Genomic DNA, 13242 nt, shown 5'->3' with positions numbered 1-13242 from the left:
CTAAGAAAACAGAAACACAACCACGAAAGCAAGAAAATCCAAATTAAATTAATAGGGCTGAAGATGCGTTGCTGAAATCAGACATCGGACGCCAGGTGTAACAGTAGCAGAGTAATGTTTTCACATGTTTTATGTTTCCGGTGTCCTCGTCTTTTGATTTTGATCACGGTGAACCACCACTTGGGCCACTGTCAGAGTTACTGTCATCGTTTTCTTAAAACATACACACACACACACAAAACTCGTTTATAATCCAGTTTGATGGGCGAGCAATTTAAACAATGCATTCTCAAATGCAATAATGAAAACTTGGAAATAATGCCCTGAGTATAACATCGCTCATTGTATGTTTACGGTGATACTCACTACACTACTGATGAGTGACTACAAGTTCACCAAAGACAATAATGGCCCCGTTTATACTCTAGCAAAGGACCCATTGTGGTCATTGCCATGGGGCTCCTCATTCCTGAGCTGCTGTGTGGGGCTGATGATTCAATTCTCCCACCGCTTTACTCCACTGGACCCATCAGGAAACTTCATTCTCCCAAGCTCCAAGGCGTCACCTGGCCCACTTCGTGGCCTCTGTGCATGCTTCAAGTATTCAATCAGTCCTCTGTTCCTTTCTCATCGGAATGAAACAATTAAAATTATACATCACACTCCTGTTTTGTGCCGCTTTCGTCAAAGTATAGTTCCAATGCATTAAAATACTTAAGAAGCTAGTTTCTCAGTCTCTCAAGTTGATGTTCAATGACAAATGACCCAGGAAAAAGGAAGTTTTGAGTTTCCACCGGCAAAATACCCGGCCGTGAGCCCGAGTGTGGGAGTAAGATGCCTGTTGTCCGTTATCAGCGCAGGGCAAGGGCCGCCGGATGTGCCTACATCAACTCACCAGAAGTGAATCGCCGTCATGCTGGGCGCGGAACTCTCAAGTACATTTTGGGGGGTTCTCTTTTAAATAATTCCAGTGGAGAAGCCCAGGGGGTGTGTAGGGAAACTCGGGCTCAAGTCTGCGAACATGCGCGGGCAGGACCCGCGCTGGGTGCCCGGTGACCAGCCCCCACTTCCGGAGCTTTGGACTTGGGGGGACCCCGGCAGGGCGGCTCAGGCTCCGGCCCGCCCGCCTGTCGCTGTCTCCATCTGCACTCTTCCTTCCCCAGGAAACAAATGGTGGATCAGACCTCCCAGGCTCTCCGCCTCCCCAGTGTCTGGCGGCGCGCCAGGGCCCCGAGGCCCCTCCCTGCACCACTGGGTGACAGACCCCACCCCACCCTCCAAAGCTCCGGGTCCCCCCACCCCACCCCACCCCACCCCCACCCCCACCCCCACCACGTGCAGCCCGAGAAGGCAAAGAGGCCCAGCCGCCCTCACCAGGGATTTTCTTTTCTTTTTTTGCTGGTTGCAGGCTTTTTTCTGCCTGAGTGAAAATGAAACAGACACCCCCTCCGCCTCCCCGCCGGCAGACACACGCACCCGCACTCACGCACTCGCGCGGCCGGCCTCCCGGCCGCCAGTGTCCGGGGCGGGCCCGGCTCTGCACACACAGCCGCGGGCGGCGCAGAGCGGGGAGCGCCGCCGCTGTCTGTCGAGCGCTCGCCGGCTCCCGCGCGCCCCTGCCCGCCGCCCGCCGCCCGGGAGCAGCGCCCCGCGGCCGGCCCGGCCCGGAGCGCAGGCTGCACACCCCGCCCCGGCGCGCCCCGCGGGGCTCGGGCAGAGGCGGCGCGGCCACCGTGCGGGCCGCCGAGGGCGCCGCCGGGCCGGGGGCCGAGGCGCGGTCCGGCCCCGAGTGCGCCCAGGCTCTGCGGATCAGGTGGGTCCCGCGGGGCGCCGCCCGAGCCCCGGGAGGTGGGAGCTGGGCCCGGCCCGGGGGCTGCGGGCGTGGCTTGGGGGGCGGCGGGGAAGAGGAGCGGGGCCACCGCTCCGGCCCTGCCCTGTTTCTGCCCTGCCTGTGTCCCCGCTTTTGTTCTTGTCGCTCTCTCTCTCTGCCCCGGTCCCTGTCCCCATCCTGTCCCTGTCGCTGCCTCTGCCCAGCCTGCAGACTCGCCGGAGGGGCGGCGGGCCGAGGTCTCCCCACGGGGCCGACGGGGTGGGGGCGGGAAAGAGGAGCCCCGGGGGGTACGCGGTCGGACCCCCGCCCCTGGGGAAATCTCGAAAGGAGTGAGGGGTCTGTCCTCGCCCGTGGGACAGGACAGAGGGAGGGCTCTCGCCCTGGACTACTTGGGAAGAGGATGTCCCTGAGAAGGGGGAGCCTGAGAGGGTGACGAGAGGGGGCGCCGGAGCCCCTGAAAGCTGGGGCACGGAGGAGGAGTGGTCCGAGAGCGCGGACCCAGCCAAACTCGGCACAGCGAAAGTTTCAAACATTTGTAACTTTGGCAGCAAAAGGGCCTGCTGCACTGGGGTGGAGGGAGGAGACAGGGTCCCTTCAACTTTACAAACAGCCCCGTTCCTGCTCGAAAGGGACACCACCCCGCCGTTGAAAATGGCAGAAAAACAGCTAAACAGAATGATTGCACAAACTCTTGAAAGGCATCCAAAAAACAGTAAAGTGGAAAAAATTGTTAGCGCTGCAGGAGAGAAAGCAGAGCGACTTGAGATTTCCCAATCTTCCCGCTGGCCGGGCCGGGGAGGAGGAGGAAGGCGAGGAGGGTGTCAGCGCCTCTCCTCCTCCCCCCCCCCCATCCCCTCCCCCGCCGCCCCTGCACCTCTCCCATCCCGCCCCCGGAAGGAACCGGGACCAGGCGGCTGCTTCTGTGGCTTTGCTCGCCGTTTGCACTCCTTCTGGATCTGGCGCAGGCCTCGTTGCCTTCTTCATTTACCTGGAAATAGGTATGTCTCAGGAGGCAGGAGATGCCGGGGACCCCAGGCCTCACTGCTTCTTAGCTGGGAGACGCTATCCCGGGGAAGCCTGTTAATGCAACTATGAAATGGGGGTGCTGCTCTGAGTAAGAAAATGCCAGCGTGTGTGTCCTGCGGTGGGGACATGGTTATTCTGTTGCACTTCTGTGCCTCTTTGGCTGCACTAAGCAAGCACTTTCTCCCTGGTTCTGAGTTATTGCTGGGTGTACCGTGTCTCTCCTACCAGATGGCAGGGGAGGGGGGGGCAGGTGCAGATCTCAATTGTGGTTAGAAGTGGCAGGTATTCAATGACTTAATAAAGCAGAGCTGGGAATGCCCCTGGGGTTTACCTTGGTCCAGGAGGTTGCAGACTGTGCTCCTGGGAGTCTTGATCCTGGCTCTGGAGCCACCGTAGTGGGGGAGGGGGGCCTACAGGGCAGGGCTCTGACCCCTCCTTCCTTCTTTCAGACCGAACAAGCTCCCTTCTGCCTTTATCTCTCCTATGTACATTGGGAAACCCCAGGGGCTGTTTTTGTTATCAGATTCCTCAGATCCAGTCTGCTTTGAGAAACTGAGTCAAGAGGTATGCAAAGTGGTTTGTGTAAGATTCTCTGGTGGCCAAGCCTTGCCAGGAAGCCTGTCTCCTGAGTCATGGGCCACGAGCACCTTTCCCTTGGCCATGGTGGCTCCGAGCAGCCATTTCTCCAGCTGTTAGCACCAGCTCACCTGGATCCTAATTCCAAGGCCTCTGGTTCACCTTCTTACCCTTCTGGGAGAAGAAGCCATGAATCACATCCTCTGAGATGTTTTCGGACTTTTGTGGGGCCTTTAGATGCGAGTAGAACTAACAGTTTGTTCATAGGCTAAGATCAAAAAGCATTAGGTTCCCCAGGAGCTAGTCAGCACACTGCCCTTATCTTAGCCCAACCCAACAGGGTGGGGGATCTTGTTACCTCATTTTATAGTAAAGGAAATGAAGTTCAGAGAGGCCAAGTAACTCACCCACGGATGCTCAGCTTCTAACTCAAGGCTGGGATTTGAATGCAGCCCTGTCTGACTCTAAGGCTTGTGCTCTTTATATTACATCATCTCTCCTGATGGTTCGAAAACAGCTAATGGACAGACATCATTAAGATGGGAGCAAGAGTGAGCGAGAATAGCTGAAAGGGGACAGCATTAAGCGGGAGACTGGGCATTCATATAGGGACATTCACACTATAAATATAATTGTATTTGAAATGAGTGTGTTTTCTGCCCCGTACGTTCTTTTCATTTTAGTGTTTTTTGGTAGATCCTTACAAATTATTTTTCTAATTTTTAATTAAAGTATCATCTAGATACAATAGTATCCACAAATCTTCAGTCTTCAGTTCAAACATGTTTTGACAGCTGTTCACACCTATGCAACCACCACCCAAAGTGACAGGTAAATATTTGCAACATCCTGGAAAGTTTCCATTTCCAACTAATTTTCCTTCTGTCCCTCCCGGACAACCATTTCCTGATTTTATTACCATTGATTAATTTTGCCTGCTCTTGTACTTCGTGTAAATAGAATCATACTGTCTATCTCTGGTTTATTTCACTTGACGTCGTGGTTTCCAAATTCACCTGTGTTGCTGCATATATGAGTAGTCTGTTCCTTTTTATTGCTTGGGTGGTAGTTTATTCTGTTGGATGGGTATACCACGGTTTGCTTATTTATTCCCTTATTGAGGAACGCGTCGGGTTATTTCCAGTTTGAGCTCTTATTTCTTGTAGAATTCTTTTGTGGACATTGGTTTTCATGTAGGACTGAAATCCGTGGTCATAGGGCATACCATTTTACCTTCCCACAGCCACGTCAGGCTCTTGCAATTATTCCACCTGCTTGATGATATTCGGTGTTGATTTTATTTTAGTCGTTTTGATTTTAGCCATTTTAGTGGCAGGGTGATGGTATCTTATATCTTCTATTTTTATGATGGAATTTTAAGGGCTGTTGGAGAAGACAGCACGAACAGGGGGCAGAACATAAAATAAGATGGTGGTGTGGAGGCCACTAGAAGCCATGCCTCCGGAGGGAAGGAACCTAATGGAATGGTTGGAATTGTGACATTAGGAATAGGAAATTCTGGGCTTAGGAGAGCTCTCTGTGTATCACCTGCAATTTAAGACCTGGTACTTTTACTCTATAAACTAAGCAAGTTTGTCCACGCTTATGGCTTTTTTTTTTTTAATTGTTTTTAAAGTCTATTTATTTATTTTGAGAAAGGGGGGGGGAGGGTTGAGAGAGGGAGAGAGAAAGAATCCCAAGCAGGCTCCATGCTGTCAGCACAGAGTGCAATGGGGGCTCGAACTCATGAACTGTGAGATCATGATCTGACCTGGAAAGCAAGAGCCAGACACTTAACTGACTGAGCCACCCAGGTGCCCCCATGCCAATGACTTTAAATGCTACCTCCAGAGCAGTCATCTTTATCTCCAGTTCACATCTCTGTTTTGGGTCCCCGATTCACATGTTTCACCGCCCGCTGGGCATCTCTTCTTGGATGTCTCAAAGATGCTACAAACTTGGCAAGGCCGGACACAACTCATTATCTCGTATTGGCTTTCTGTCATGGGTCACTGGATGAATGATGGCACCACTAGCTGAGAGAATACATAACGAGGAACATTTGGGTCAAGGGCAGAGATAATGTATTTGGTTCCACGCTAAATGGTGTGGAGCAGCCTGGGAAGATAAGGGCAGGAAGATGCACTGGGCAGTTAGGAGATTACTGAAATCTGCTGGGAGTAATTTTGGGGGGATGGAGGACAGACAAGTTAGATTGCTGAGATAGGAGAGAGAAAGAAGTGGAGATGGTGAGTACAGGCAATACTTTCAAGAAATTTGTGTGAAAAGGCCAGAGGGAGATTGAGCTACAGTTGTAGGAAGGTGAAGGTGAAGGGAAGGATTTTAGGACGAAAAAGACAAGGGAGATACAGGCCAGGGGAAGGACTCAGTCTAAGAGAGGTAAGAGATGGCCAATAGGGCAAAATTCTAGATGAGCAGAAGGATGGATGTCTCCACCTCTGTGACTGGGTGTGAGTGAATGAAGGTTCCAATGTGTATCAACTACAGAATTCTCTGTTGACCTTCCATGTGCACAACTCTTAATCATGACGTGGAAAGTTCTTCACCATCTGCTCCCTTTGTGTCTCATATAGTGTGCATCACATGATACTATCATAGAGTATCACTATATGAGACATGCTATAGTATGTCTCATGGAGGGTGTATCAGCTAGCTTTTGCTGCAGCTATGCTGCATAACAAACAACCCCCAATCTTAACTTCTGACCATGAAAGTTTATTGTTCACCTTACATGACGGCTGGAGAGCCATTGTGATACATGGTTTTGTGGCTGTGCTGCAAGTGCCAGCCAGCCAGAAGATCTGCCCATGTGTCTTCTCATTGCAGGACATAGGCTGAAGGAGCTGCTTCTATCTGGTATATGTCATGTTCATGGTTAGAGTTGGAGGAAGAAGGAAATGATGTAATGCCTCTTAAAGCCTTTACTCTAAACTGGCACACTGTCACTTCTACCCACATGCTGCTGGTCAAAGCCAGCAATATGTCCATGCCCAGAGGCAATGGGACAGATGTATATACAGGCACATTTGTTTTATTGTGCTTTGCAGATATTGCATTTTTTTTTTTTTTTTTTTTTTTTTTACAAATTGAAGGTTTGTGGCAACCCTGGGTCCAGAAAGTCTAGGTGCGCCGTTTACGGCAACAGCATTTGCTCACGGCACCTTTTGGTCATTCTTGCAATTTCTTCATGATTTCAACAAACGCTTTCACTATTACTGTATTTGCATTGCTGCAATCTCATGAGAGAACCTTGGCAGATGAGAAGCTGCTTCTTATGGATGAGCAAAGAAAGCGGTTCCTCGAGATAGCATCTACTGGTGAAGAGGCCGTGAAGATGGTTGAAATGACAACAAAGGATTTAGAATATCACATCAGCTTGGTTGATGGAGCAGCGGCAGGGCTTGAGAGGACCGGCTTCAATTTTAAAAGAAGTCCTAATGTGGGTAAAATGCTATCGAACAATATCACATGCTACAGAGAAATCATTCTCATAAGGGAGAGTCAATTGATGGAGCTCACTGCACCGGTGTCTTATTTTAAGAAATTGCCAGAGCCACCCCACCCTTCAGCAACCAACGTCAAGGCAGCCCTTGACAGCCCTCTGCCTTTGCTGTCTGGCAGAGAATGATGCTTGGGAACAGTAATCCAAATGACCACATATATTTGTTAAGAACTCCCCGATACGAGTCTCCATTTATTCTTCTCTCTCTGAACTAATCCCCCTCCCCGCACGGCCGACCTACTCCTTGGTACAGTTGCTCTCTCTTCAAGCATGGTGGTGTGCTTTCAAATCGCTGTATTTCTGCACACACAATCCCTCTGTCTGGGAGTCTCCCCGCCCCCCCGCCCCACCCCCAAATCTATGATCTAGGCAGTCCTACCTCTTTGTTGTCCTTTTACTTCCGTCCCTCTGCTCCGGCTTAGTTGAGGTGCACCTGCACCCCTCTCCAGCCCGGAGAGGCTGGGCTGCTGTCACCTCCAGTACATTTGGTCCCCGCAGCCTAAGCCTTCCCAGACACCACACTGACTGGGTTTTGGATCGCTCCCAGGCTCCACTCTGCCCTCAGAGTAGGTTACATGTTCCTTTACGTGACATCCGAGATCCCGCACGAGCCGCTCTCCGAACAGCTTTCTTCCCATCACCCTATCCCTTCGGCTTTCTGCTCCAGCTTCAGGGATCTCCTACAGTTCCTGACACCCTCTCCTGGCTTTATGCCCCTGGGCTTTTTCCCATGCTACCCCCTCTGCCTGGAACCCCCTCCTCCCTTCCTCCCCAAATCCACCTGCAGACTCCTACTCATCCTTCAAGACCCAGCTCAATCATCATCTTCTCGGTGAAAAGCCAGTTTCTCCATCCAGCCTCCCGTGAATTCGGCCCTCCCCCGCCCCCCCCGCCCCCCCTCCCCCGCCCCCCGGGGCATCCTGAACTTAACATTCCGTCACATGTGGTCCTTTCTTCCTTTCTCTGTGAGCCGCAGGAGCCAGAGGGCACGCTGCACACGACCACTGCCCTCTTTACTGACCTGCTCTGGTGGTTAAGTGTGGCCTCCGGAGGCCCCCTGCTGAGTGTGCACCCTTAGTAGCTGTCAGGCCCGAAGCAAGACCCCTCACCTCTCTGCCTGGGCTGAACGGCCGGCTCACAGGAGCTTCATCTCGCCCCTCGGAGAGGGAGGCCAGGTGGGTTAGTTTGGGAAGTCACACTGAGAGAGAGTCCGGTCCGTGTACGAAAAGCAAAGGGGTCATCATTTAGTATACTCAACCCAGAATAACTTCGAAAAGGCCTTTCCGTTCGAAAAAGAGGAAGTAAAAAAATGTCGTTTAAATCTCCGGCCGGAGAGCTACTCTCCGCTCGGCTTGTCCAAACCCAGCATGGAGGCCGCAGAGGTCGGCTGCATGCAATCAGACCCGGCCGGGGCGGAGCTGCCAGGACGCGGCCTCCAGCAACCACTGTGCTCATTTTTATTGCCACATAGAGTTTCCGTGAGGGAGAGGTGGTGATGGCCGGTGGCGGGGTGGAGACCCCACGACGTGCGCTCACATTTCTGGGCGCCGGGGAAAGCCCACGCAGGCATTCCCCGAGGGAGCTGGGTGGTGGGCATGTGCTTCCTGTGGCTCCTCTCTGAAGCCACGCGTGCTTGGCAGATGGCAATGGCAGGAGAGAGCGCGGTGCTGCCCCTTGAGGCAGGTCCCAACTCAGGGGAGTGAGTGATCTGAGAGGGAGGAGGAGGGCCCCGGGCAGAGCATGTCTGGGAAGCCGGGGGCAGAGCGGGGTTCCCGGGAGGATGTTGGCAAGAGGGTTGAATGGCACTGAGAGGCTGGGTGGGGAGAATGAGCCCTGGAAGGAGGTCAGCTGGCTATGGGTTGACAGCAAAACCCCGGGGAAACAGAAAAATAATTATGGAATTATTATTATTGGGGTTGTCTACGCTAGTCGGCAGTTTGAAGAGTGAGGTCGTGTTTCCATCTTGTTTGAGCACCACAAAAGCACTGTGAGGGTCAGAAAATTAGAAATAATTCCCCTGAGTTATGTGGGGGGAAACCGAAGGATGGACTTCTAATGTTTTGGCCAAAGTCTCTCAAGAATGAATGGCAGAACGAGGGCACGGAAGCCAGGTCCGGACTCCAAATATAGTATGGCCTGGAGACCCTGGCGGGGGGCAGGCAGGGAGAGCAAAGGTGGTTCCGAAGGCCCAGGGATGCTGGGCCCCAGATCCATGTCTCGCCCAGGACAGGGCTCCTGCCTGGTGCTGCTCAGACAGCAATCAACCAGAGGGTGAAAGGCAGCTTCTGGAAGAGGCTAGGAGAGGGAGGCCAGGTCTTGTGATTAGTTCTTAAGGAAAGTTCTTAATTCCATCCCTGCTCTTGTCTTCAGGACCCTTGCTTTAAATGTCCACTGATGAGCAGGACACTGAAAAGAGTCTGGGCTGAAAGTGAGCTGGCCCAGCCCCATCCTGTACTGGTGCTCCCAGCGGTCGGAGCCGCTGGGGCCTCAGTTTCCCTGGCAGCAAAATGGCCCCGAGGCCGTGATCTAGCAAACTTCTCTCTGAGCAACTCCTGCTGTTAAAACAGCAAGTCCAAACCCCCAGGAAATGAACACTCGAACTAAAAGCCAAAGGGGAGGAGGAGCTGTTGTGCCCGGAGGGAGCCCGAGGTTGTGGCTCCCATTTGCCAGATGGGACACCGGGGACCGTGGTTCTGGGAGATGCACCTGTTCCAGAGACTCATGCTTTGAAATTAGCTATTCATTCAGCATTCACTGAGCCACCAGAAATTCACTCACTCATTTACTGACACACCCAGAATACGTTGGGCAGTTGCCGTGTGCTATGTTAGAAGGTGGCAGTGAACAGAGACACAGTCCCCGCCCACGGGGACGCTGGGATTCGCTTGAGAGATAGTCGTTAAAAAAAAAAACAAAAAAAACAACAACAAAAAAAACGACCGCACAGCGAGAGCCATGAAGGAGAGCAGGGTGGGTGTCACAGGGGCCTGAACCTGTTGGGGGAGGTAGTTGGGGGAGCTTCCTTGAGGAAGCGCCCTGTACGCTGAGCCCTGTGGGAGTCAGGGGGTAAAGAGGGAAGAGGGTTTCAGGCAGAGGGAAGAAGCTGTGAGAACCAATCATCCTGATATCCCTCTGGCTGTTCCAGAGCCCAGACAGCCTTGGTGGCCAGGGGAGCACAGAGGAGGAAGCAAGCCCGGGACAACGGGCCAGGTGCCCAGAGGGATGACGTTGTTGGGGTTGGTAGCATCTGTGTGCAAAAGCACTGCTGCCCCCCCCTCCCTTCTCAGGGAACCACGAGTCCTCAAGTGGCCGGCAGGCTGTCCCTGAGAACGACTTGCCTGGCATCTGTGGGGAAGGCATAGAAACTGCTCAGAATCAGGGGCAGGGGTTCCTGGAAGGGGGGCATGGCTCCCTGAACGCAAGGACTGGTCTTCGTTTGCTCGGTTGACTAACTCTTTCGTGGTCTACACGGTGATATTTTGCATAGCAAATTCTGTTTTCAGATGTTAGCCAGAGCTGTGCAAAGGAAGGGAAAATTAATGTTCTTATGTGCAAATTTAATTGAGAGCTTGGGAATTCGTTCCTTGGCGTGCAAGTGCTCAGTAAATGTTCGAGGCTGATGTATTGAGTAGCACATGGACCGTGTACTGGTCAGAGATCAAGGTTGCAAGCAACAGATGGAGATTCTAGCTTGCTGCGGCAGAAAAGGCATGCATTGGAAGGATTTCTTTTATTGCTCACAGTATCCCTGGGAAGGCTAGAAAACCAAGCTGGCAAGAATCAGTAGAAGTTGGGCCGTAGATAACACAGAGTCTTGTATGGCAATTAATTCTAATTTTTTAAAATGTTTATTCATTTCTGTGAGACAGAGAGACGGAGCACGAGCGAGGGAGGGGCAGAGAGAGAGGGAGACACAGAATCCGAAGCAGGCTCCAGGCTCCGAGCTGTCAGCACAGAGCCCGATGCGGGGCTCGAACTCACAGACTGTGAGATCATGACCTGAGCCGAAGTCAGACGCCCGACCGACTGAGCCACCCAGGCGCCTTGCATAGCAGCTAATTCTAACTCTCGCTGCCCCTGAGGCCGCTGTAACATTTCATGGCGTCCGAACCTTCGTGCCATTTCTTTAGGATGTAACACCACTAACTGGTCAGGCCTAGGTGACTCACCTGCATTCCAGGTGCATATGGACACATGGGAAAGTGTCTGACCTGTTCTGCTCTGGTGGCGGGAGGGGATTCCTGATGCTAAGCTGAGAAGCTGCAGAATTCGCCAAAGCCACGAGAGTTGGGGCCCCCTTAGGGCCATAGAATCCTGCAGGTCTAAGGAGAGTCACACAGCTGTAACTGCGGGCAGGAGAAGGCTTCTGGGGAACTCTCGGAAGGGCAGCCTGGCCTTGGTCAAGTTATTGAACCTCCGGACCTCAACGTTCCCAGGTGTAAGATGGGTTGGTGTGGATTTCAGAGACAAATGTGTCTCGTGACATGATGCTATTAAATGGCAGCTACCCTTATCATTATTATCAGTGGAAGTCTAGTATCTTCACTCAGCTGTTATCAGAACAGTTATGTATTTAAAGGAAGGAAACCTAACATGAAAATCCAGAAGTAAGACACACACTTCTACAGATTCTCTGCAGGAGTTCCTTTAAGTTTTTACCTTCTGGGGCAGCTGGGTGGCTCAGTCGGGTAAGCATCCAACCCTTGATTTTGGCTCAGGTCGGGGCCTTACGGCTTGTGAGATCGAGCCCCGTCTCGGGTTCTCCGCTGACAGAGCGGAGCCTGCTGGGGATTCACTCTCTCTCTCTCTGCCCCTTCCTTGCTCCCACTCGTGCTCTTTCTCTCGAAATAAACACTTAAAAACAAACAATCAATAAATAAAAATTTTTACCTCCTCGGGACACTTACCACGGGACTTAATTGTATCAAAACCAAATAAACAAATGAACGAATGAATCACCATCTTAGAGACCCTTGATGAATATTGTTGACCAGAGCCGCGGTTTTGCAGAAGCAGACAGATCCGTTTACAGATCCCAGTCTTGCTTCCTCACCGTGGAAACCTTAAAAAGGGAAGAGAAAGTTCAGGCCATGTGACTGGAAGCTCCCCGCACCCCCCGCCCCCACAACCCCAGGGGAGTTGGGGCTACATCGCACACCCTCTGGCCGGAAGAACACAGACTCCCACGAACACAGAAGGCCCGGATTAGATCCAGACAGTGTGACTAGCTCCCGGAGAATTGAAAGCCCTGATATGTGGTGTTTGCCAGTCTCCACAGTGTAAATATTTACACCATGACCACGTTCAAGCCGCCACTTGAGGGAGCCTACTTTTCTATAGCATTTTCCGCTATGTCTCAACACAATTGGTGCACATAACCTCAGGAGTATACCATGTAATGAAACAATTAGGAAGCGATGGGTTTTGATGGATACTTTTGTTCTTAATAGGACTCATTTAATTATAAGTTTATATAATTGAATTTTTAATGACGGCTGTATTTAACGGCTCACTTGCCAAATTCCTAAAAATTGAACGGTTGGCCCTTGCAAGCCAACGTGAGCCAGCTACAGCACACTACTGGCTTGGGAGGTCCCTGGGGACCCCGGAGAGAGAGGCTGGCGCAAGGAGGATCCCCAGACAGCAGCTCCCTCACCCCCGAGTCAGTCTCCAACATGTCGACATCTTTTATTTGCTTTATAACCCTTTCCACCGCCGAGTTTATATTATATTAATATATTAATTAATTTTGATAATATTACCAAACAATATTTAATGAGTAATGTATTAATATATTCTATGTAATATATGTTATACTTCCACTGAAATTATATATCCTTAATTATTTGTTAATTACAACTATTAATTTTATTTGCTTACCAACTGGAAGGTGAGCTCTGTGAGAATAGAGTACTTACCTCTTTGGTTCGCTGTCGAGTCCTGAGTGCATCGATGTAGCAGGCCTTCAGTAACCATGGGTCCGTTGAACAAATGGAAGTAAGTCAAGGAGCCTTCAAGGGTTCAAATCCTGCCTCTGCTATAAAAGTCATCTTTCCTTGAACCTTTTCCTTCATCTGTGAAAGAAAAGGATTTGAGCAGAGGCCCCTAAGGTTCCCTTCAGCTATAAAAAGGCTCGATCCCTGAGAAAGACATCCCTTCCGAACATGGCTGCCAAACAGATTCGCAACTGAGCATCTTCAAGGGTAGGAGCTAGTGCCTGGGTTTTGAGGACCGTCAGTTTTATTCTTTTCCTCTGTGGACAGCTTTTTAAAACACTGAGTGCCAG

The 13242-nt window shown here is 51.5% G+C and overlaps 1 protein-coding gene across 2 annotated transcripts in view; it reads left to right on the top strand.

The window, feature by feature from the left end:
• The first annotated feature begins 1369 nt into the window (after positions 1-1369).
• Positions 1370-13242, top strand: part of GGTA1 (glycoprotein alpha-galactosyltransferase 1 (inactive)) — a 58300-nt gene continuing 46427 nt past the window's right edge. The window contains exon 1 of one of the 2 annotated variants that reach the window (XM_086683891.1): positions 1370-1813. The gene's annotated coding sequence lies outside the window, so the exon portion shown is untranslated. Of the gene's footprint in view, positions 1814-2688; positions 2830-13242 lie in introns of those variants that run through there. The other variant, XM_086683892.1, reaches the window with a different exon arrangement.

This window comes from Puma concolor, chromosome D4 (assembly GCF_028749965.1).
Source record: "Puma concolor isolate L17-30 chromosome D4, mPumCon1.1.hap2, whole genome shotgun sequence".
NCBI lineage: Eukaryota > Metazoa > Chordata > Mammalia > Carnivora > Felidae > Puma > Puma concolor.
This window is presented reverse-complemented; position numbering and strand designations above follow the sequence as displayed.